This window comes from Vulpes vulpes, chromosome 6 (genome assembly GCF_048418805.1).
Source record: "Vulpes vulpes isolate BD-2025 chromosome 6, VulVul3, whole genome shotgun sequence".
Lineage (NCBI taxonomy): Eukaryota > Metazoa > Chordata > Mammalia > Carnivora > Canidae > Vulpes > Vulpes vulpes.
In genome coordinates this window covers 49,333,216-49,355,232 of record NC_132785.1, presented here as the reverse complement: position 1 = coordinate 49,355,232, position 22,017 = coordinate 49,333,216, and the positions used below count along the sequence as shown (strand labels likewise).

The 22,017-nt window shown below is 46.6% G+C and overlaps 1 non-coding gene across 1 annotated transcript; it reads left to right on the top strand.

Annotated features, from left to right (window-relative positions):
- Positions 1-16,438: 16,438 nt before the first annotated feature.
- TRNAR-CCU (transfer RNA arginine (anticodon CCU)) lies at positions 16,439-16,511 on the top strand. Its single transcript has one exon. It is a non-coding gene; the product is annotated as a tRNA-Arg (tRNA).
- Positions 16,512-22,017: the final 5,506 nt, after the last annotated feature.

Genomic DNA, 22,017 nt, shown 5'->3' with positions numbered 1-22,017 from the left:
TGGGAGGTGTTCGCCCAAGCTGAAATATAACTTTGGGATTTGTAAGGATGGCAGAGACTTGCCTGTGCCATCGTCCCAGCAGGATTGTTCTGGCCCCAGGCAGGTGGCACCGTCCGCTGCGTTCTCTCCCACGCGCCCAGCCACGGGGAGGCCAACAGCTCCAACAAGCCTTCACCTGCTCTGCACTGATGGGATCACCTGCAGCAAGCGAGGCTTATCTCCTGCTTTGATCTGGGGATAGCTGAAAAATGCACCTCCCCCTCAAAGATAAATGCACATCATGATCCCTGGAACCTGTAAATGTCATCCTATTTGGGAAAAGAATTCTTGCAGATGTGATTAAGGATCTTGAGCTCAGAGGATCATCCTGGATTACCCAGGTGGGCCCTAAATGACATCACAATTGTCCTTATAAGAAAGAGGCAGAGGGAGATTTGACACACAGCGAGGGGAAGGCAACATGAAGGAGGCAGAGGTTGGGGTGATGTGGCTCTGAGCCCAGTAGTTGGAGGGGGCGGGGAGTGGATTCTCCCCTAGAGCCTCCGGAAGGAGTAAGACACTTTGATTTTGGCCCAGTGAAGCTGATACTGAACTTCTGGTCTCCAGAAGTGTGAGAGAATTAACATCTGCTCTTTTAAAGTGCCCAGTCTCGGGGCACCTGGGTGGCTCAGTGGTTAAGCGTCTGCCTTTGGCTCAGGTTGTGATCCAGGGTCCTGGGATCGAGTCCCACATCAGGCTCCCCGCAGGGAGCCTGCTTCTCCCTTTGCCTGTGTCTCTGCCTCTCGCTGTCTCTCATGAATAAATAAAATCTTAAAAAAAAAATAAAGTGTGCAGTATGCTAATTTATTTTGGCATCTCAGCACGCAGCACATCAGGGCCAGGCTTACTGCCCCATTCCACCAGTGCGAGCAGGATAATGTGCCAGGCAAAGGAGGACAGCTTTCCCACAGCTCCCTTGGGCAGGAGGACAACCTGAGATCAGTCCCCACACTCTGCATTGGGTTCTGGTGGGCAATCTGGCAGCGCGGCTTGTATGGCTCTCCTTCCTTGTCTCCCTTCCCAGCCCTTCGCTCCTGCCTCCTGGGGTCACTTCCCAGTCAACCAGGCTTTGTCTGAGCTCTGCCTCAAGGGGGCTCTGCCCAAGGCAGGTCTGTACCTTCAAGACAGATTCAAATGAAATCCAAGAAAGACCTACAGAATTTAAAAAAATATAACAGTTAAAGGAACTTTAAAAAATTTCTTTTAAGATTTTATTTATTGGGGGTGCCTGGTGGTTAGGCGTCTGCCTTACACTCAGGTCGTGATCCCAGGGGCCTAAGATCGAATCCCATGTTGCAGAGTGGGAGAATCTTAAACAGGCTCCCTGCTGAGCCTACACGGGGCTTGAACTCATGACTCCAAGATCATGACCTGAACCAGAACCAGGAGTTGGACACTTAACTGACTGTGCTACCCATGCGCCTTACTCAGGAACTGTTAAGGCGGGCCCTGTGGCACCAACTGCTTTTTTCCTTACTCATACTCTCAACCAGTATTTCCCAGATTGAGGTCTCTTAAAAATGGTTGGCAGAGTGGAGGGAGGAAGGCAGTGCCTTGCCCATCTGCCCCTTGAGAATTAACTTTAGCTATGTTTTCATTTCAGTGATAATCTAGAAAAATAGATAGGTTTATTCTGGACCAAGCAGGTGATATCTGCCAGGGAAGCCCCTTGCAGATGGGCCTTTGTGGTGGCTGTGATGCTACCTGGGGATCACCTGTGGTTACAGGGTTCGACTTTTTTTTTAAGATTTTATTTATTTATTTATTTATTTATTTATTTATTTATTTATTTAGAGAAAGAGAGAGAGCACATGAGCAAGGGGAGAGACAGAGGGAGAGGGAGAAGCAGGCTCCGCATGGAGCAGGAGCCCGATTTGGGACTCCATTCTGGGACCCAGGGATCATGACCTGAGCTGAAGGCAGATGCTTAACAGACTGAGCCACTCAGGCACCCATACAGGGTTCTGCTTTCAATGAAGTTTCCCAAGGGTCTCAATCTTCTTTGGTTCATATGAAAATATTTTCTTTTCTTTTATTTTTTTTATTATTATTTATTGATGATAGTCACAGAGAGAGAGAGAGAGGCAGAGACACAGGCAGAGGGAGAAGCAGGCTCCATGCACCGGGAGCCCGATGTGGGATTCGATCCCGAGTCTCCAGGATCGAGCCCTGGGCCAAAGGCAGGCGCCGAACTGCTGCACCACCCAGGGATCCCTGAAAATATTTTCTTTTAAAGGAATCTGAATGTAACTCACATGGGAGAAGCACTGCTGCAACTAGCTATGGTGTGTGGTGAGACTTGGTGCCCTGGGTAAGTGGTTGGGGGCCTGGGGTTAAGGCCCATTTCCTAGGAGCTGTGTGGCACTGGAGAAGTCACTCAACCTCTCTGAGCTGAAGCCTCCTGCTCTGTAAACGTCAGTGTAACAGTAGTTACACCAAAAAATTGTTATAAAACTTTCACCAAATACAGTGTGCGAAGCGCTGACTTAGCACCGTGCCAGAACATAGGGCAAATCGTGTCCACATGAATAGTAATCGTCAGGCCGTAGGAGGTATAAAGCTAATAACCACAGCGATCCAAATAACAGTGATAAAGCAGGGATCACTGACATTCACACAAAGGGAACATCTTCAGAGCCGCAGACCAGGCCCCCGTCTTGCTCCCTTTCCACCACAAGGGGGCATAAGCTCCAACTATTTTACGAGTTCACCGCTCCTCTCCCCCGCAGGGAGCCGCGTGGTTTGCAACCAAGATGATTCCGCGGCCCTAGGGGCGGGGGCGGGTGTCTCAGGTCTGAGCTCCCAGGGCCTCCGTTTTCGTGTACTCCTAATTCGAAAGGCCAGACTCTCGTCCAAAGTAACAAGGATAATCATAGCTGTCCCTTCTTGCGTATCTGCAGGATATGTATACATAGATGTATACATAGATGCACACACACACATTTAAATATATTCTGGGAATCTAGTATAAGTCAGCGTGAAGGGCTGAGTTTAAATACTGTGAAGAAGACTTGTATAGAGAAGCAGATATTCTCAATCCAAATATTTTACAAAGTTACCCCTAACCAAGATGAAATTGTGCAAGGCTGAACTTGCAGCATTGTCTTCATTCTGCCGTTTATGCACACACAGGTTACACGCATGTACAAACATGCACTTACACACCTCCCTTATATATCTGAAGGGTAGTTGGGCTTGGAAGGCTCCCACTTTGGGAAGCCAGGCCATGATGACTGGGTATGTGAGCCACCCACCACAGCGATGGCTCCGCCTTCACTTCTGATACAAAATTGTAGATGCTGCCCCAAATCACAAGAGGTGTTTGACAGCCTCGCTGGACTCTACAAATCTTACACCTGAGCCAAAGAAGCTCTGCATTATTATTTCCTAAAAATACTTTGGATCAGATCAAGTTGCCCAGACTTGCAAATCCAGTTGACCTCCTGGCGGAGTGCCCAGGGTGACTTTGGCAAAGCAAGAAAGTCGTGGCTGTTAGTTGAGAGGCACAAGGGAGCCAGCCCTCAGACTGCATCTGTGGACCTTTGATCTGGGGAAAGGATCTGGCTTGGGGGACTGGCTGCCAGGTCCTTTTCAACCAAAATAAAACCAAGATGACTTCTTCACCTAAATAACAGAGCACGGGACAAGATGTCAGGCAACCCAGAGAAATCCTTTCCTCTCAATTATTTGCCTCCCTTAAACAGGGACTCATTACAAGCTGACAGCCTGGAGGCACCCCAGCAGCTTTCTCCAAGTTTTTTTATAGGGGAGCAGATTTTACCCTTCACAAGGCAGAAACGTGAAACAGGTTTGCAGAGCTACCTCGAATATTGAGAGAGAATATGCTATCAAATTTAGCACTGTCAGTGAGGTCTTTTCTTTGACGCTTAGAAACTGGGCAGTTTTGATTCTAAGAACCCTGGGGCAAAAACGCTGGAAGGCTCTAGGCCAGAAAGAAATATTGTAGTAGCCTTTTAACCAACCGTGACCTCTGGGGGTTGAAGTTGGCTATGATATTTATTTTCTTTTTTATTCTGGAAAACACAGTCCAAACTGAATCCAAGGAGCATGAATTACTTTTTTCAGAAAAATAGTTTTAAAGTTCACATTCCTTTTTTAAAAGATTTTATTTGAGAGAGAGAATGAAAGAGAGAACGTGAGCAGGGGGAGGAGGGAGAGGCCGACTCCCCATGGAGTAGGGAGCCCCACATGAAGCTCCATCCCAGGACCCCGGGATTATGACCTGAGCCACCCAGGCATCCCTGAAGCTCACAGACTTTAAAAGTGGTCCTAGCGGAACTGATACAGGTGAGAAACACGTGGGCTGTGAATGAGACGAGGAAATCAGCTCACTAACGCTCTTTATTCTGATCTCCAGGAGTGTCCGGTGTTGTGCCTCAGGATGTGGGGGAGGCCGAGGAGAAGCCACAGTCCTGCTGTCCCTCGGGACAGGAAGGAAGAGAACAGACACTCGGCTTGCTGGATCCCAGAGAGGTTCCTACAGATGTCTCTCCCTTAGTTCTCTGAGGCCCCTGAGGGGCTATTTTCAGGGTTCTCACTTTACAAGGAGCAAATCGAAGCCCAGAAGGTAGAGCAGATGGGCCAGGTTGCCCGGGGCCCTGGAGGAATTCCGTGACATTGGTCGGGTGGGCACTGCCCAGCAAGGGTTTCACGCAGGAGTTTAGGCATCGTAGTTTGGAAACTGGCACACTCACCCCAGCTCTCTTCTCTCGGGAGCCAGAGGAGTTGGTCTTATTAAACTGGAGCCCAGCTGGCAGCTCTTATTTGCGGGGCAATTTGTGCCTGGGAGAGTGAGAGATGGGCTGCATTTCCAGAATCTTCTGAGGCCTTTCTCAGTAATCAGTGAAATGCATGAAAAATTAAAGACTGGGGGATCCTTGGGTGGCTTAGTGGTTTAGTGCCTGCCTTCAGCTCAGGACGTGATCCTGGAGTCCCGGGATCAAGTCCCGCATCGGGCTCCCTGCATGGCGCCTGCTTCTCCCTCTGCCTGTGTCTCTGCCTCTCTCTGTGTGTCTCTCATGAATAAATAAATATTTTAAAAAAAATAAAGATGGGCTTCCAAGTACCCTTACAAAACTTCAAATTTGGACCCATTTTTATCATTTGTCCTGTAAAGTCAGGTACATTTCTAATAAACCTGTCATGAGATTTTTTTTTTAACATCAAAACCCACTAATCTTCCTACAAACACGAACCATTTCACCTGACTCAGGGCCTGTGGTTATCCTTTCTCCATGTGTAAAATTGACGTGAGTGTCTCTCATGCGTGGGTCTCTGACATCAGGAAGGAGCAGCTCATGCTTCTGGGAAATTTGAGCTCTGAAACCCTGTTTTTCTTACTGAGTAAGCCTTAAGGTCACCAAATAACCAAACAACCATTCCTTGAGTCAAGAGGTCTTTCTGACCTATGAGTCTAGGGAAGGGTATTGCTGTTTATTTCTCCTTTGTGGTAACAGAAAGTGTGGGTGTGACCTCGGAGAGCCCATTGAAAAAAATTCATGCAGTGAAATTATTTGTATTCGTTTGCTAGGGTTGAGACAACAAAGTACCACAGTTTGGGGTTCTTAAGGGATAGAAAGGTATTTCCTTGTAGTTCTGGAGTCTGGAGGTCCGAGATCAGAGAGTCGGGAGGACTGGTTTCCTTAGGTCTCACTCCTGGGCTTGTAAATAGATCTTCTCTCTATGACTTCACATGGTCTTCTGTGTGTGTGTGTGTCTGTGTGTGTGTGTGTGTGTGTGTGTGTGTCCTGACCTCCTCTTTATTTTGTTTTATTTTTTTTTAAGATTTTATTTATTCATGAGAGACACACACACACAGAGAGGCAGAGACAGAGGCAGAGGGAGAAGCAGGCTCCTCACAAGGAGCCCAATACGGGACTTAACCCCAGGACCCCAGGATCATGACCTGAGCCATGACCTGAGACACTCAACCATTGAGCCACCCAGGTACCCCCTGACCTCCTCTTCTTTTTTTAAAAAAATACTTTATTTATTCATGAGAGACACAGAGAGAGAGAGAGGCAGAGACACAGGCAGAGGGAGAAGCAGGCTCCATGCAGGGAGCCCGATGTGGGACTCGATCCCAGGTCTCCAGAATCACAACCTGGGCTGAAGGCAGCGCTAAACCGCTGAGCCACCCGGGCTGCCCTGACCTCCTCTTCTTAAAAGGACACAAGTCCTATTGGATTAGGGCCACCCTAAATATCTCATTTTAACTTAATTATCTCTTTAAAGACCCTATCTCCAAATACAGTAATATTCTTAGGTGTTGAGGGCTAGAGCTTCAACAGATGAATCTGGGAGTTGAAAGTCAGCCCATAACGTCACTAGGGGGAGCAGAGATGGGGCAGAAATGCTCTGCTTTATCCTTCATGGATCAGGGACCAGCCTAAGTCAGTCCCTGGGGGGAGGTGACCTTCCTCACCCACTGTGAACTCAAGGACAAAGGCTCGGGTGGGGATGCTCCCAGCGCCCTGCCCCACTAACCTGGGACCTCATCCTTCCAGCGTGGTCCACATTCTGAGGGAAAGGATCCCCGTGACAACACCTTGCAGTCCCAGAAGAGGGCAGAGATGACTCGCACCTGAGGAACCCAGGTGTTGGGAGCTCCACCTCCTCAAAGCCACGAAGCACTTCTGCACCACAGGAGTCTCGGTGGGCAAACTGTCTCGGTCACCTAGAGGTCAGGGAAACATGGTGATTTGGAGACACAAATGTCAGACAGTAGGCAGAGTCATGGCCTGCCCCCCATCAACCGTGGAAGGCCTTATTTGTTCACCCATTCAACAAGTATTTGCAGAGGCCAGATCTGGACCAGGCACGGGTGCTTGGGATTCGTTAGCAAACAAAACAGGCAAGGGCCTCGAGCTCACAGAGCTTCCATTCCAGCGAGGACGAGGGGACAGATGCAGCCTCACCCAAAGGTGCTTCCTGTGAAAATGTCCGCTGGGTCCTGGGGAACTGGGAATTCCCGTCCTCCTCCTGCTGAGGGTTTCTGGGTGGTTTCCTGTTTCAGCCCCACAGCCAGGGGAAATTTCTGCTTTGCACTCCTCTGAACTATAAGCTGAGATTCGCACATGCTTGACAAGGGATTTTTCTGGTTAAAGGAAAATCCTATGTCCCTGTGCGGACATCTTAATATATCCTGAAAAAGTCAGTTTAAATGTCACTTCCCGTGGGAAACCTTGTCTGACCACCCCCACCCCCGTCCCCCAGCCCTCTTGTGAGCTCTCAAAGCGTGAATCACTTCACCCTGCACTGCCACTGTTTGTCTGGCTCGGCCTCCCCTAGCCCCTGATTCCTGCAGGCAGGGTCTCCCCCTTGTTGTCCTATACCTGTCCTGGGTCACCAGGGTCCAGCCTAGAGAATGTGCTGCGGGGAAAGAAAAACCCAAAGGTGCAGCTGGAACACCTCCCCCTGCCTTTGGTCCAGTCCTTGGGGTCCAGCGCTACCACACTCTGATGCCCATGGGGTCTATGACTACGTGATTTCAAGTGGCAACAAATAGAAACGCTATTTTGTCATCAGTAACACCTGAAGTGTGGTATGAAAATCTCTATTATTTTTCTGGGTGAGGCTAAAATGAAGTGGCTGTTGCCTATGTTCATAATAGAAAAAGGAAATGTTCCCTTTCAGTTACAGACTAGTAAACATAGAGAGGTCACTTTTTCCTACTGAAGTTCATGGACCAGGGGTGCATGGACCTGTCGACAGAGCATGTAACTCTTGATCTCGGACTTGTGAGTTCAAGTCCCACATTGGGTGTAGAGATTACTTTAAAAATTAAAAAAAAAAATCTCTAGAAAAAATAAATTTGCAGACCCTTTAAGCTCTATTCACAAATCTCTCGAAGGATCCATATGTGCCTGATTGAGAGCCTCCAGACTAAACCATTATTTTCCCAAGTTAGACTGAGCTCTGGTACCGAGCAGCTCACAGTCAGCTCAAGCTCAAGTGCAAGTCTCCACCACATCTTAAACCTTGACATGGTCTGAAGTCAGGTGCATTCAGTTCCTACCCTCTCTGCATACAGTCTCCTGGCCCACTCCCAGTGTGTCAGTAGCATCGGCAGCTGGGAATTCCAGCAAATAGCCCCTGTGCCCAGTAGCCTTTCCCTTCTCCCCATTGGCCCTTCTTGGCTGCCCAATGCCAGGGTTGGCTTCTTTTCTTTTTCTCCTCTTTCCCAAGCAGTGCCGGATTTCACTGGCTTCTGCCTTCTTCCTTGACTTCATCTCCTTTTAGTTCCATAGAGAACCCAGCCCTGCCGCCATCCCACCCATCTCCTTGAGCAGACAGGTCAACAGTTGCAAGCTATTTACCCAACTGGATCTTCCAAACATGTCCAGAACTCTCCTTAAGATTAACTTTGATGAATAAAGTGTTCTTCGTCTTGTTACAACAGGCCCGGTCTTTGAAAAAACCTTGCTCCTTTGGGGCACCTGGGTGGCTCAGTTGGTTGAGTATCTGACTCTTGATCTCAGCGTAGGTCATGATCTTAAGGTCATGAGTTCAAGCCCCACAGTGGGCTCCATGCTAGGAGTATGAAGCCTACGAAAAAAATAAAGAATGAAAAAAACTTGCCCCTTGGGGATTTCCCTCCACTGATGTGCCATCCTTGTAGCAAGGACATGATCCATATCCATCACTACCACTTCTCTTTCCTTAACCATTGGCCACTTGTTCATTTGGGTTCGTAATCTAATGTAGTCCAGGGATTCTACATTAAACACAGATACTTAATGATTTATCTAACAAATGCAAGAATGGGTTATCATTAGAGTATCTATCAGGGTAGTTCACTGCATTGGGCCATACAGTTATCTCAAGAGACTCCCCCAAAAAGCACTTAACAAGATTGAATATTGTCCATAAAACTCTTAGAGATGCAAGCATGGAAGGCCACATTCCTAACCCTAACCAGGGCATCCACCAGAAACTTGCACAAATCATGACATATAATAGTTCGACACTAGAAAGAAAGGATAACTGCTTCTGTTCAACCTTGTCATTGACAATAAAATAAGAAAATGGGAGCTGAGTTTAAAATGGGGAAAAAATATATATTGTTGCTATTTTAGGTGATGTGATGAACTATGTAGAGAATTCAAGACAGCAAATGAAAAACTAATGTAATTGGATAAGGTGGTGAATACAAGATCAGCATATACATATGAGTGGCTTTCACATTCGTTAGGATGGCTATTAAGGAAAAAAAAAGTGTTGGTGAGGATGTGGAGAAATTGGAACTCTGGTGCATTGCTGGTGGGAATGCAAAATGGTGCAGCCACTGTGGAAAATAGTATGGCAAGTCCTCAAAAAATAAAACAGAATTATTGTATGATTCAGCAATTCCACTTCTGGATATATATCCAAAGAAGTGAAAGCAGGGACTTGAACAGAAATCCATACACTGCATGTTCATCATGTTCCCAGCAGCACTGCTCACAATAGCCAGAAAGTTAAAAAGCAACCCAAGTGTCACTGACAGACAAATGCATGAACAAAATGTGATATCTGTACAATGGAACATTGGATGACATAAAGAAATGAAGTACTGATCTATGCTGCCACATGGATGAACCTTGTAGACATCATGCTGAATGAAAGAAGCCAGTCATAAAAGGACAAATATTCTATGGGATTCCTAGAGTGGGTAAACTCATAAAGATAAAAGTAGAATGGTGGTTGCCAAGGGTTGGAGGTAGGGCGGAATGGGGAGTTATTGTTTAGTGGGTACAGTGTCTATTTGGGAAGATGAAAAAGTTCTGGAGATGGATGGTGGTGATGGTTGCACAACAGCTATTTGTGGGAATGTACTTAATGCCACAGAACTATCCACATAAAAATGGTTAAAACGGTAAATTTTGTGTGTATATTATCATAAAATAAAAATCACTGGTTTTCTTAATCACTAACTATAACCAATTAGAAAATGTCAGGGGGAATGGGGTCTACTCAGGAGAGCAACAGAATCCATAATGTAACCAAGAATGAAAACGACAATAGTGTTATAGTTTTTAAAAGGTAGAGCTCACCTTTTATACTAAAACAAATTATAACTATAAATAAGACTTACGTGTAAAATAAATAAAAGGAGCATGGGTGGATAATCATGTAAGGAGGGGCACCTGGGTGGCTCAGCAGTTGAGCGTTTGCCTTTGGTTCATATACCAGGGTCCTGTGATGGAGTCCCACACTGGGCTCCCTGCAAGGAGCCTGCTTCTCCCTCTGCCTATGTCTCTGCCTCTCTCTGTGTGTCTCTCATGAATAAATAAATAAAATCTTAAAAAAACGAAGCACAGATGTGAGTTCTGACATGAAATCATCTTGGTGATCTGTTGAGAAGTGGGTTTTTCACATAATTCCTCAAGCATTGGGTGTAATCTCATTTGTTTATGAACTAAATAAAAACTATAGATTGGTTTTTTTTTTACTTGAGGAGGTAAATGTGTTAAAAAATGTTTCAAAGTATACATCTCAAACTATGGTTGTGATTGGTTCTGGGGGGCGTTTCCTTTATGAATTTTCTGTGAGAAAGTATTCATGTTGTACTTGTGCAATTTTTTTTCTTTAATAAAACAGGAGGAATTGGCCTTCTCAGTCCTGTGACAAGCTGGCCTTGTCTGTATCCACCAGGGGAGGTGTGGGTGGTGGCTCAGGACTCTGGTGATGCTTGCCACAGCCCTCTCTGTGAGGACAGCGTTAGGGCATTGGTCAGCAGGTGAGGCTCCCTCCTCCCAGAAGAGGCGGTCTGTGTGGGGTTGTTGGGGAAGGACCAAGATTCCACCACCTGGAAAGAAGAACACAGGACCTTACCTCCTTGTATGGTCGGGTCAATTATTTTGGGTGCCCAGTAATCCTTTAGTGCAATTGCCCTTGACTTTGACCTTGGCTGTGCATTCGAATCACACAGCTCCTGATGCCTAATCTGTGCTAGGGGATTCTCATTTATGTGGTCCAGGGCTGACCCTGGCATTGGGCTGTACTGATATTAGCCCTGAGACCATCTCTCTGAATTCAGGGCTCTTCTGTTCTCCCATTAGAGCCCCCCTATGTGCACTCTGGCACTTATGCACTTGGTATTTGAAGAGATTTTTTTTTTTGCATTTGTCATAACTAGTTTCTGCTTTTCACTCTCTCCCTTTGAGATCTTTTTGCATCTTTTCCATCTAGTGTATGCTTCATGGTCATGACAGGATGTTCTCTCTCTCAGGCACCAAAGCCTTGCCCTGGCCAGTCTCTCTGGAGTTGGCTTCTCGAAGGAAGGAATAGTTTCTGCAGTACTGAAAATATCTTTCCCTTTTGTTGGTAAGAAGCTGAGACCCAGGAATACTATTCAGCAATAAAAAGAAACAAACCACTAATACATGTATGCTATGTTGTGAACTTCAAACACGTTATGCTCAATTAAAGAAAGCCAGATGCCAAAGGCCACACACCATATGAGTCTATCTATAAGAAACATCCAGAAAAGGCACATCTACTTCTAGAGAGAGAAGATTAGAGGTTGACTGGGTGTGGGTGGCATGAGGAGTAACCTCAAATGGACACAAGGGGTCTTTTTAGGGTGATGGGGATATTCTAGAATGGACTGAGTGGTGGCTGCACAACTCTAAATTTACTAAAAATCATGGAATCCCAGTTAAAAAGTATGATTCATATAGTATGTAATCATATCTCCATGAACTGCACCGGGCAGACTAGGATTAAGCCCTCTTTCAAGTGCATATTCTTTGAGGATGTTAGGCGCCAATTGACCACTGCTTGGGTGAAGGGGCAGTTCCAACGTGAGAAGTAGGGGGGGATGGGGCAAAGCCCAGGTGGTAGTCTTATACCCAGGAAAACCAGATGGTGGTCAGTGAATGGCAGGGATGGGGGTAGGGGGTGGAGTGGGGTGGGGGGTGGCCCCCCCAACAATGTCCTTGGCCTTTTCAACTCCTCCCATGAAGCCAGCCCCCAAGGGAGGGAACTTATGGAAATGGGGGTTTTGCAAACCTATCCCCCAAATGCTGCTTCCACTCCCTTCCATCCTGCTATGCCCACCTGCTCAAAAGGGACCAATATGCTGCCAAGGAGCAGCAGGCAGGGTTTTATTCTAAGATATTGGGAAGGTGTTGCTGAGTTTTTACTAGGGTGAGACACAACCTAATTGTTGTTATGACATGGCTGGCTGGTGAGGAGCTAATGCCATGGGAGGCCTTTGGAGCCAAATGACCCAAGGGAACTCAGGGTCATGGTGGGATGGTCCTCTTCCTCCTAGGGGACATCTTGGGTAGACTTGGGGTGGGGACTGGTGGGACCGGGCCGTGGAAACTAGGCCAGAGCACTTTGATGCCAGCTCTGGTTTTGATGGGCTGAAGAGGAGGCAGGGGTGGGGTGTGGGGAAGGGCCCCCCAAAAAGCCCCACCAGGGGCCTGAATGGGGAGACAAGCAGGTGTTCTAAGCATACTTCCTCCTCCCCCTCCTCCTCCCCCTGCCACCCCTTCTATTTATAGTGCTTCCTCTCCAGGGCTCCTCACTTGAAAAGTGCCCTTAACACACACAAACACACAAGAAAAAATTCTGAAAAATGTCAAACCACAGGTCCTTTCCCCCATCTTCTTTTAAGTTTCTAGGTTTGTACTGTTTCTGGTTGACCCTATAGCAGACAGGGTCAAATGGGTGCCCTGGGTCTGAATAGGTTAGGAGGTGCTGGTGGTTGGGTCTGGGCTTCATCTGCAACTTTCTAGGGAGCCACTTCAGGAAGCGGGGAATAGAAGGTCCTTTCTCACCAGCAAAATAGGAGGCCGTGAAGACCAGACACGTGCAGCCTGTTTGCCAAGATCAGCAACAATGATCCCAGGAGATAAGATGAGAGCTGGAAAATACATGGAATTGGAAGCCAAAATTCCATGGTCCTAGTTCAAGCTGTTTAGAAACAGCGCCTCTGCCTCTGATTTTTCCAGTCTAAATTAAGAGTTAAGTGAAGACCGTGGTTTACAGTTTGACCCAGAACCCACACAGTTATAACAAAAGCTCCACAAAATATTATTTACACTTACCAGGATGCATTTTCTTGCCTATGTGGTTTGGTTTTTTAACAATTCTGATCATGAACCGCTAAAATGACTTCAAAACTCACTATAAATAGTTAAAATGGTGAATGTGTGATGTGTGTTTCATCACAATTAAAAAAAAAAACATTTTAAAACCCCTTGTAGATGTCAACTAAGTGGTAGAAAAATACTGCACTATATAGTATCTAACTTCTCCTTCAAATACTATTTTAAAAATCTCATTGTGTAATCACGGACGTAAAAGTTTCCATTTGACAAAGTGTTAAGTTTGAACTTTGTTCAGATAATTAAAACTTTTGTCTCCCTTGCTCTATCTCTTTTTCTCTTTTAATATCAAAAAAGGGTGGCATAAGGGCACCTTGATGGCTCGGTTGTTGAGCACCTGCCTTTGGCTCAGGGCATGATCCTGGGGTCCTGGGATCAAGTCCCTCATCGGGCTCCCCACTGGGAGCCTGCTTCTCCCTTTGTCTGTGTCTCTGTCTCTCTCTGTGTGTGTCTCATGAAAAAATAAATAAAAATCTTTAAAAAAAGGGGGGTGGCATAAACTAAAGCTAAACACACACAAACCCTGTGGCCCAGCAATCCTGCCGTGGGCATATATGGCTGGAAATTAGTGTGTATGTTCACCAAAAGATGTGCCCAAGAATGTTCCTAGCGCCTCTTTTTGTAGTAGGCTCAGCCTGGATCCAGCTCGGATGTTCATCAATAGGAAAATGAATAAATAAGCACCTGATACATCCAAACCAAGGAATGTCTACAGGAGAAGCGTGAATGAGCTACAAGTATTAGCAATATGGAGGAAGCACACCGAAATACTTTTGATCAAAACGAGTTGAGGGGGGCAGCCCAGGTGGCTCAGCGGTTTAGTGCCTGTCTTTGGCGGGGGGTGTATTCCTAGTATCCCGGGATCCAGTCCCACATTGGGCTCCCTGCATGGAGCCTGCTTCTCTCTCTGCCTGTGTCTCCGTCTCTCTCTCTCTCCCTGTGTCTCTGCCTCTCTCTGTGTGTCTCTCTCTGTCTCTCATGAATAAATAAATAAAATCTTAAAAAAAAAAAAAAACGAGTTGAGAGAACACATACCATGTGATTCTATTTATATAAAGCTCAAAAGCAGGCAAACTAATCTAGGACACAGAGCTAACCTTGGGTAGTAGTGACCAGAAGGAGCTTCTGGGGCACATAGAATCTTCAGGTGTTTTATCTAGGTGCTTGTATACATGGGTGTGTTTGCTGTATGGAAAATTCATTCAGTTTATGACTTGTGCCCTTTTCTGTAAGTATGTTATATTTCAATGCAAAAGCTTAGTGAAGGGTGGCTCGACGAGTTAAGCGTCTGGCTTCAGCTCAGGTGGCGATCCCGGGGTCCTGGGATGGAGCCCCACCTGACCAAGCCCCGCCTGATCGAGCCCCACCTGAGCCCCTATCACAGTGGGCTCCCTGCTCAGCGGGGCATCTGCTTCTCCCTCTGCCCCTCCCTCCTGCTTGTGATCTCTCTCATGCTCTCCCTTTCTCTCAAATAAATACATAAAATCTTCGTTTTTTAAAAAAGAAAACCTTAGTAAAAGAACAACGAACAGTTTGGGTTCAGTTTAGATTCAAGCTCTGAAATATGAAAGTAGTGAGGAGAATGCATGCGTTCATCCTGTCCACGCGGGGATTGTTGGTGACAGGCGTGGGCGCCTCACAGGCCCCGGGGAAGATCAGCATCCCATCCTCCTGAAAGAGCATGGGTCTAGGAGAAATTCTAACAAGCAATTCCAGTTTTTAATCTCACTGAGTTGTTTCTATGCTTTTTCAGGTAACAGGCTCGCCAGTGAAGTCAGATGGCACAGTATGGCCACTGGCAGGGGGTGGATCATGGTTGGGAATTGAGTGGAGCCCAGGGATCTCCCCAGAGTTGCTTTTCTGACTAAATTTCTCGTTGGGGCATTTTCCTGTGAAGTTTTTGCAAACGGTCTTCCTTGCCTGAACCACCCATTTGGCATTTCCCTTGCATTCTTGGTTACCGTGCAGGCACATGTGCCTTAACCCTGCAGCTTGAGAAGCAAGAGTGGGGTTTTCTCTTGAATCTTCAACTGTGCCCAGCATGCCTTGAGCTTGAAAGGTGCTTAAAGAACAATCACTGGCTGAAAGAGAGAGAGAAAAAAAAGAGATAATGCAATTTAATTGTGACCTCTTGAAGAAAGAGTACAGAGAAGAGAAAATATGGTTGGTTCTCATGAACTGAAGGTTTGCTTGCATTCTTGGTGTGTGTTGTGGGGAGTGGGAGGTGCCCATACTTTCTTTCTTTTTTTTTTAAAGATGTTATTTATTCATTCATGAGAGACATAGAGAGAGAGGCAGAGACACAGGCTGAGGGAGAAGCAGGCTCCGTGTAGGGAGCCTGATGTGGGACTTGATCCCAGGACTCCGGGATCATGACCTGAGCCGAAGGCAGATGCTCAACTGCTGAGCCACCCAAGTGTCCCATACTTTCTTTTTCTTAAGGAGCATTTATTTGGGCTTAGGTTTCAGCATCCCTAGTAACTCCCTATATGACTGCAGATAATCCACTCCACCTCTCTGGGTCTCTCTTCCACAGCTGGAATGTGGGATGATTAGATAGGAGCCTCTGTGAAGTCCCTCTGTCTGGTGACTCTGTGAGGCAAAGGAAAACAGAAGAGGTGGCTCCCCATCCCAGGCTGTCATCCTCTTGTCCAGTACTGCAAGGCTGTCAATGACCTGCCAGTAACTCCACTTTCCACTGAAACTAAAAGGATCTCTGGCGTGTGAATGTGTATTGGACTGTGTTGCATCCCCACCCTTGTGGCTGGCTCAGGGTACAAAGTAGATGCTCAATGAAATCTTATAGGAGGGAGGTTTTGGATGAGGTGGGAAGACAAGCCAGTAGGAGCTATGGCAGATGGATTTGGAATAGCAGTGCCTCACCACTGCTCCAGTGTGCAGTAATCACCTACGAAGTGACTCTCCCATACCTGGCCCTGTGTCAGACCCTAGAAGGGCCAAGATGTATGAGAGCTCATCACTTGCCTCAATGGCTCGCACTCTGACAGATGGCAGTCATTTACCGTTACACTAACATAGGGACGTGTGGAGTGCCATGAGGCATGACAAGAGGGATATCTATGTTAAGCGGGGGAGGGGGGGGAGGGCAGTCACAGTAGATGGCCTGCAGGAGATGGTGCTAAAACTGTCCTGAACCAGGAGGAGTTAAGCAGAGTTACCAGGACGTGTGGGAGAGGAAAATGCATTCCAGCAGAGAGAGTCTCAAATGCCAGGTCATGGAATTAGGATTGTGACCTATAGAAAAGTAGAGCAGGAGCGCCTGGCTGGCTCAGTTAGTAGAGCATGAGACTCCTAATCTCAGGGTCATGAGTTCAAGCCCCATGTTGGACATAGAGCTTATTTAAAACAAACATACAGGGGCACTTGGGTGGCTCAGTTGGTTAAGTGTCTGCCTTTGGCTCAGGTCATGATCTCAGGGTCCTGGGATGGAGCCCTGAGTCAGGCTCCCTGTTCAGCAGGGAGTCTGCTTCTCCCCCTTCCTATCCCTCTGCCCTTGCCCTTACTTTCTCTCTCTCTCTCTCAAATAAATAAATAAATAAATAAATAAATAAAACCTTTAAAAGACAAACAAATAAATAAGAAAAGTAAGGCAACTGTGCATTTTAGCCAAATCAGCCTGACAGTGGGATGAAGACTGTAGAGCAGATTGTCAGGATTGAAAGCCAACACTGGGAAACAAGAAGCTGTGGCTGCCTTCCTAGAGAGGCGTGGCAAGGCCTGGGCTACAGAGACTACCTTGAGCCTGTCCTGGAGGAGACTTGGGGTGGATGTCATGTGGAGGGAGCTAGAGGGAGGTTTGCAGGATGGCCTTGGGGGTGTGGCTCGTGGAGATGGGCCAATCCAGGAGCGGCAGTGGGTCTGAGAGGTTCAACACAGCGGTCTGATCCCAATGAACCCAGGAGGTGGCCAGGAGACACTGGACACATGAGTCCTGGCTGGAGAGATGGACACAGTGGTGTGGTCGTCTTTGGTTTCCTGGTGTTTCTCCCCAGCACACAGCATAACTTAGACATTCACTGTGGATGAGTTGTGAGAGAGCAAGAATTCCTATCCCTCAAAGGTCCTTCTAGCCACACTAAGAAACAAATAGACATGAGACAGATTAACAGGAGCAAATCAAATTTAATATGTGTATGTATGAGGAATCCACACAGACATGGAAATTCCAAAGACAATCAGGCAGGATGAGGTCTCTATGTCATTCTCAGCTAAGGAGAGCAGGGTAGGGGTCTGGGATTTCAGAGGAAAGATATGCATCTTACAGAGCGAAAAGAAGAGCAGATGTTTGGTAATTAGATGTTTGTCCTGCTATACCGATGGGTCACTCAGATAAAATTTATCTCTGTTAATAAGTCTTATTTTGGGAAAGACCCCCCCAATTTAGATTCTTTCACATAGTTAAGGGAGGACAAAAGTTTCTCTTGGGCCAGCAGGATCTCAAGTGCCTTCAGCTCTAAACAATCTATATACCAAAGTGGCACATTTGGGGGGCGGGTGAGATGGCCTGTCCTGAACCCCTATAAGTGAATGTTATTTAAGTATCTAGAAGTGAGATCATTAATTAAGTGGCTAAAAAGGAGAGGAAACAAATACATCTGTACTAACCTTTTTCTCCTCACCATTTAAAAAGAAAAGGAAAAAAAGGCATTGGCTTTACAGACGATGGCCCCCCACCCCCACCCCACTCGGGGCAGCAGCTCAACCGCTCTCCTCCCACAGCCGCTGTGCCCGGAACTAACCCACACTGTGCCTCTCTACTTATGCCTGGGGCTGAAGACGCTCACGGAACACAGATGTGCAAACCACAGAGATGAGATAGGGGTACCATCTCTGCTTTCCCTGGGCAGGCACAGATCGTGTCAGAAATCAGTGCTCTGAGGGTAAACACACCCAGGATGGTCACCAAGTTCAGACATCACCAGTCAAGGCTGCTGCGGCTCCACCAGCCCCAGGAATAGTGACATCAACCCTTTGCATTCTTCAGATCTGGGTGACACTATCTGTTGGCTACCTCCCTACCTCCAGCTCCAGCTGCAACCTCCTTGTAATTGGGACTGTCAGAAGCACCTGACTCTTTGATGCAATTGGCTGGTGGCCTTGGATAAATCATTTAATTTCTCTGAATCTCCTTTTCCTCACCTATAAAATGGAGATAATAATGCCTCTTTGTGAACGAAGTGAGGCATTATAGATGGCTAAGAGTGGCTAACAGAGAGCAGGCCTTCAGTTTAGGATGCCACTATTGTTTTTTCTTTTATTCAACTAACATCTTCTTTTTTTTAAAATTTAAATTCAATTAGCCAACACCTCGTACATTATTAGTTTCAGATGTAGTGTTCAATGATTCATCAGTTGTGTATAACACCCAGTGCTCATCCCATCACATGCCCTCCTCACTGCCTGTCACCCAGTTACCCCATCCCCCTCCACATCCCCTCCAGAAACCCTGTTTGTTTCCCAGAGTTAAGTCTTTCATGATTTGTCTCCCTCTCTGATACTTCCCATTCAGTTTTCCCTCCCTTCTCCTATGACCCTCTTCCCTGTTTCTTATATTTCCCATATGAGTGAAACCATATGATAATTGTCTTTCTCTGATTGACTTTTTTCACTCAGCATAATATCATCCAGTTCTATCCATGTCAATGTAAATGGTAAGTATTCATCTTTTCTGATGGCTGAGTAATATCTCATTGTATATATATATGTGTGTGTGTGTGTGTGTGTGTATATTTGTGGTATATATATATCTTCTTTATCCATTCATCTGTTGTTAGACATCTTGGCTCCTTCCACAGTTTGGCTATTTCTTTTTCTTTTCACAGTTTGGCTATTATGTACATTACTGCTATGAACATTGGGATACAGGTGCCCCTTCAGATCAGAACACTACAAGGTCTTTACTGATCATTTACTATGTACAGTGAACACAGAAAAGATTCTAGAAATTTTGACTTGAGCTAATTCACTCCAGTCCAGAGGCTATTCAGAAGTTTCTTCCTTCCTGGGCCAGAGGTGGGCTTGCATTAAGAGCTGGTCTCTCACTGGTAGGATGCCATTATTGTTACCTGTTATTGCTATGGGTTTCCTGGGCCTGAGTGAGCAGAGAAGATCCTGTGCTCTATTCAGGGCTAGGTGGGTCATGACAAATGGATTCTGAGGAAAGAGGCTCATCAAGCCACGAGGAAGAGGAATCAGGATAGTCAGGGTCAGGGGTCAGAGAGTCTCACCTTAGGTCCAAATGCCAGCCTTTGGGGAATAATTGTTCCTGAGTCATGCTGTGTTTGGTGCTGGGAGGAAGTAGGGTGTAGAGAAGAAAGGGCTCTGTGTTGTAGGGGGAGACCCAAAGAGGAACCAGGAGCCAAGGGTTCAGGTCCTGTCTCCATGTGTAAGCTGGGAGGCTTTGGGGGGGGAAATTTGGTGTTTCAGTTTCCCCATTCAGAAGACAAAAACATTACACTAGATCGAGGGTTCTCTACCTCTCCTTGGGCTGTGGACCCCTCGGGTGAAGCCTAAAGACCTTTTTCTGAGTAATGGATTTTTTTTTTTTTTAGATTTTATTTATTTATTTGACAAAGAGAGAGCAAGCACAGCAGGGAAAGCAGCAGAGGGAGAGGGAGAAGGAGACTCCCTGCTGAGCAGAGAGCCCGACATAGGAATGGATCCCAGGACCTCAGGATCATGACCTGAGCCACAAGCAGACGCTTAGCCAACTGAGCCCCCCAGGCGCCCCCCAGAGTAACTATTTTATTATTTATTTATTTATTTATTTATTTATTTATTTATTTATTTATATTTATTTTTAAAGATTTTATTTACTCATAAGAGACAGACAGAGAGAGAGAGAGAGAGAGAGGCAGAGGGAGGATCAGGCTCCATGCAGGGAGCCTGAGGTGGGACTCGATCACTCTATCCCGGTCTCCAGGATCAGGCCCTTGGCTGAAGGTGGCGCTAAACTGCTGAGCCACCTGGGCTGCCCCCAGAGTAACCATTTTAAATGCATATAGGAACATATATAAGATTACCAAAAACAACTCATATTAGAATACAGTTAACAAAGTCCAAAAAGAATAGATTTTTGGACAAAATGTTACATATGATTCCCTTTGTTTTAAAAAGATTTTTAAAAAAGTGATCTCTATACCCAACTTGGGGCTTGAACTCAACCACCCCGAGATCAAGTGTCACACGCTCTACTGAGCTGGCCAGGCACCTCATATAGAATTTTTTATTAACTAATATTGACTATAATTTTGAAGTAGTGATGAGCATACGTCATATTTTGAGATACCCGAATCGTCGGTAATGGGCTGTGGGAAGATCCATGATTTTGATCAGTGACGCAGTCGTGGGTATGCTTCATACCATATGGCAGGCTGCTCATGTATAGGGTCGCGGTGCCACGTTGCAGTTAAAACCTGGTGAAAATAGGGGCGCCTGGGTGGCTCAGTGGTTGAGCGCCTGCCTTCGACCCAGGGTATGATCCCTGAGTCCTGGGATTGAGTCCCGCATCGGGCTCCCCCGCAGGGAGCCTGCTTCTCCCTCTGCCTGTGTCTCTGCCTCTCTCTCTGTGTCTCTCATGAATAAATAAATAAAATCTTATTTAAAAAAAAAAAAAGAAAAGAAAAGAACCTGGTGAAAATAGAGCTGTCTCTGTTTTTCCATCCAGGTTCACAGACCCCCGAGTTCTGGCCCCCATGGACTGGATCATGTCTCTGGAACCTTCCACTCTAGCAGCCCATTGGGATGAACGGGCCCATGCAGGCCCTGCCCCTGAGGCTCTGGCCAACCTGCAACACCCTTCACAAGAGACGACTGGAGAGCAGCCCAGAGACAAGGTGAAATCAGGGCCGTGGGGGCTGTTGCTCATGGCTCCCCCGTAGACAAGCAGGAGAGATGGGCGCGTCTGTCAGGGATCAGCCAGATTCCGGGCCAGGGGCGAGCAGAGTGACTTGTAGGCACCTCAGCAGGCCCACCACCCACCTTCCTGTTTCCTGCGCCCTCGGAGGGGACCAGAACATGCCACCCAGACGTGCCACTGTGGCAGAAGGATTACTTGGAGCTAAAGGCAATAAAGAAATAGAAGAAACAAGCTCTCTGCCCTCTCTCTGTCTGCCTGAAAGCAGGACATAAGTGTCCATTTATGAAGGGCTTTCTCTCGCCATACGAGGGAGGGAGCTGCTCCTCCCCGGAGCCACAGACAGGGCCTCTGTCTGACGGGACTCACCAACACGCCTTATCTTTTCCATTGCTTCTCCACACATTTACACCCTGCTCTTACCTTTTCTTCTTTCTCTTTCTTTCTTTCTTTCTTTCTTTCTTTCTTTCTTTCTTTCTTTCTTTCTTTCTTCTTTCTCTCTTTCTTTCTCTTTCTTTCTTTCTCTCTCTCTCTTTCTCTCTTTCTTTCTTTCTTTCTTTCTTTCTTCTTTCTCTCTTTCTTTCTTTCTTTCTTTCTCTCTCTCTCTTTCTTTCTCTCTTTCTCTTTCTTTCTTTCTTTCTTTCTTTCTTTCTTTCTTTCTTTCTTCTTTCTTTCTTTCTTTTTCTTTCTTTCTTCTTTCTTTCTTTTTCTTTCCTCCCTTCCTCCATTCCTTCCTCTCTCCCTCCCTTCCTTCCTTCCTTTTTAAAAGATTTTATTTAGGGCAGCCTGGGTGGCTCAGCGGTTTAGCGCCTGCCTTTAGCGCCTGCCTTCAGCCCAGGGTGTGATCTTTGAGGCCTGGGATGGAGTCCCGTGTCAGGCTCCCTGCATGGAGCCTCCTTCTGTCTCTGCCTCTTTCTCTCTCTCTGTGTCTCTTATTTATTCATGAGAGACACACAGAGAGAGAGAGAGAGAGAGAGAGAG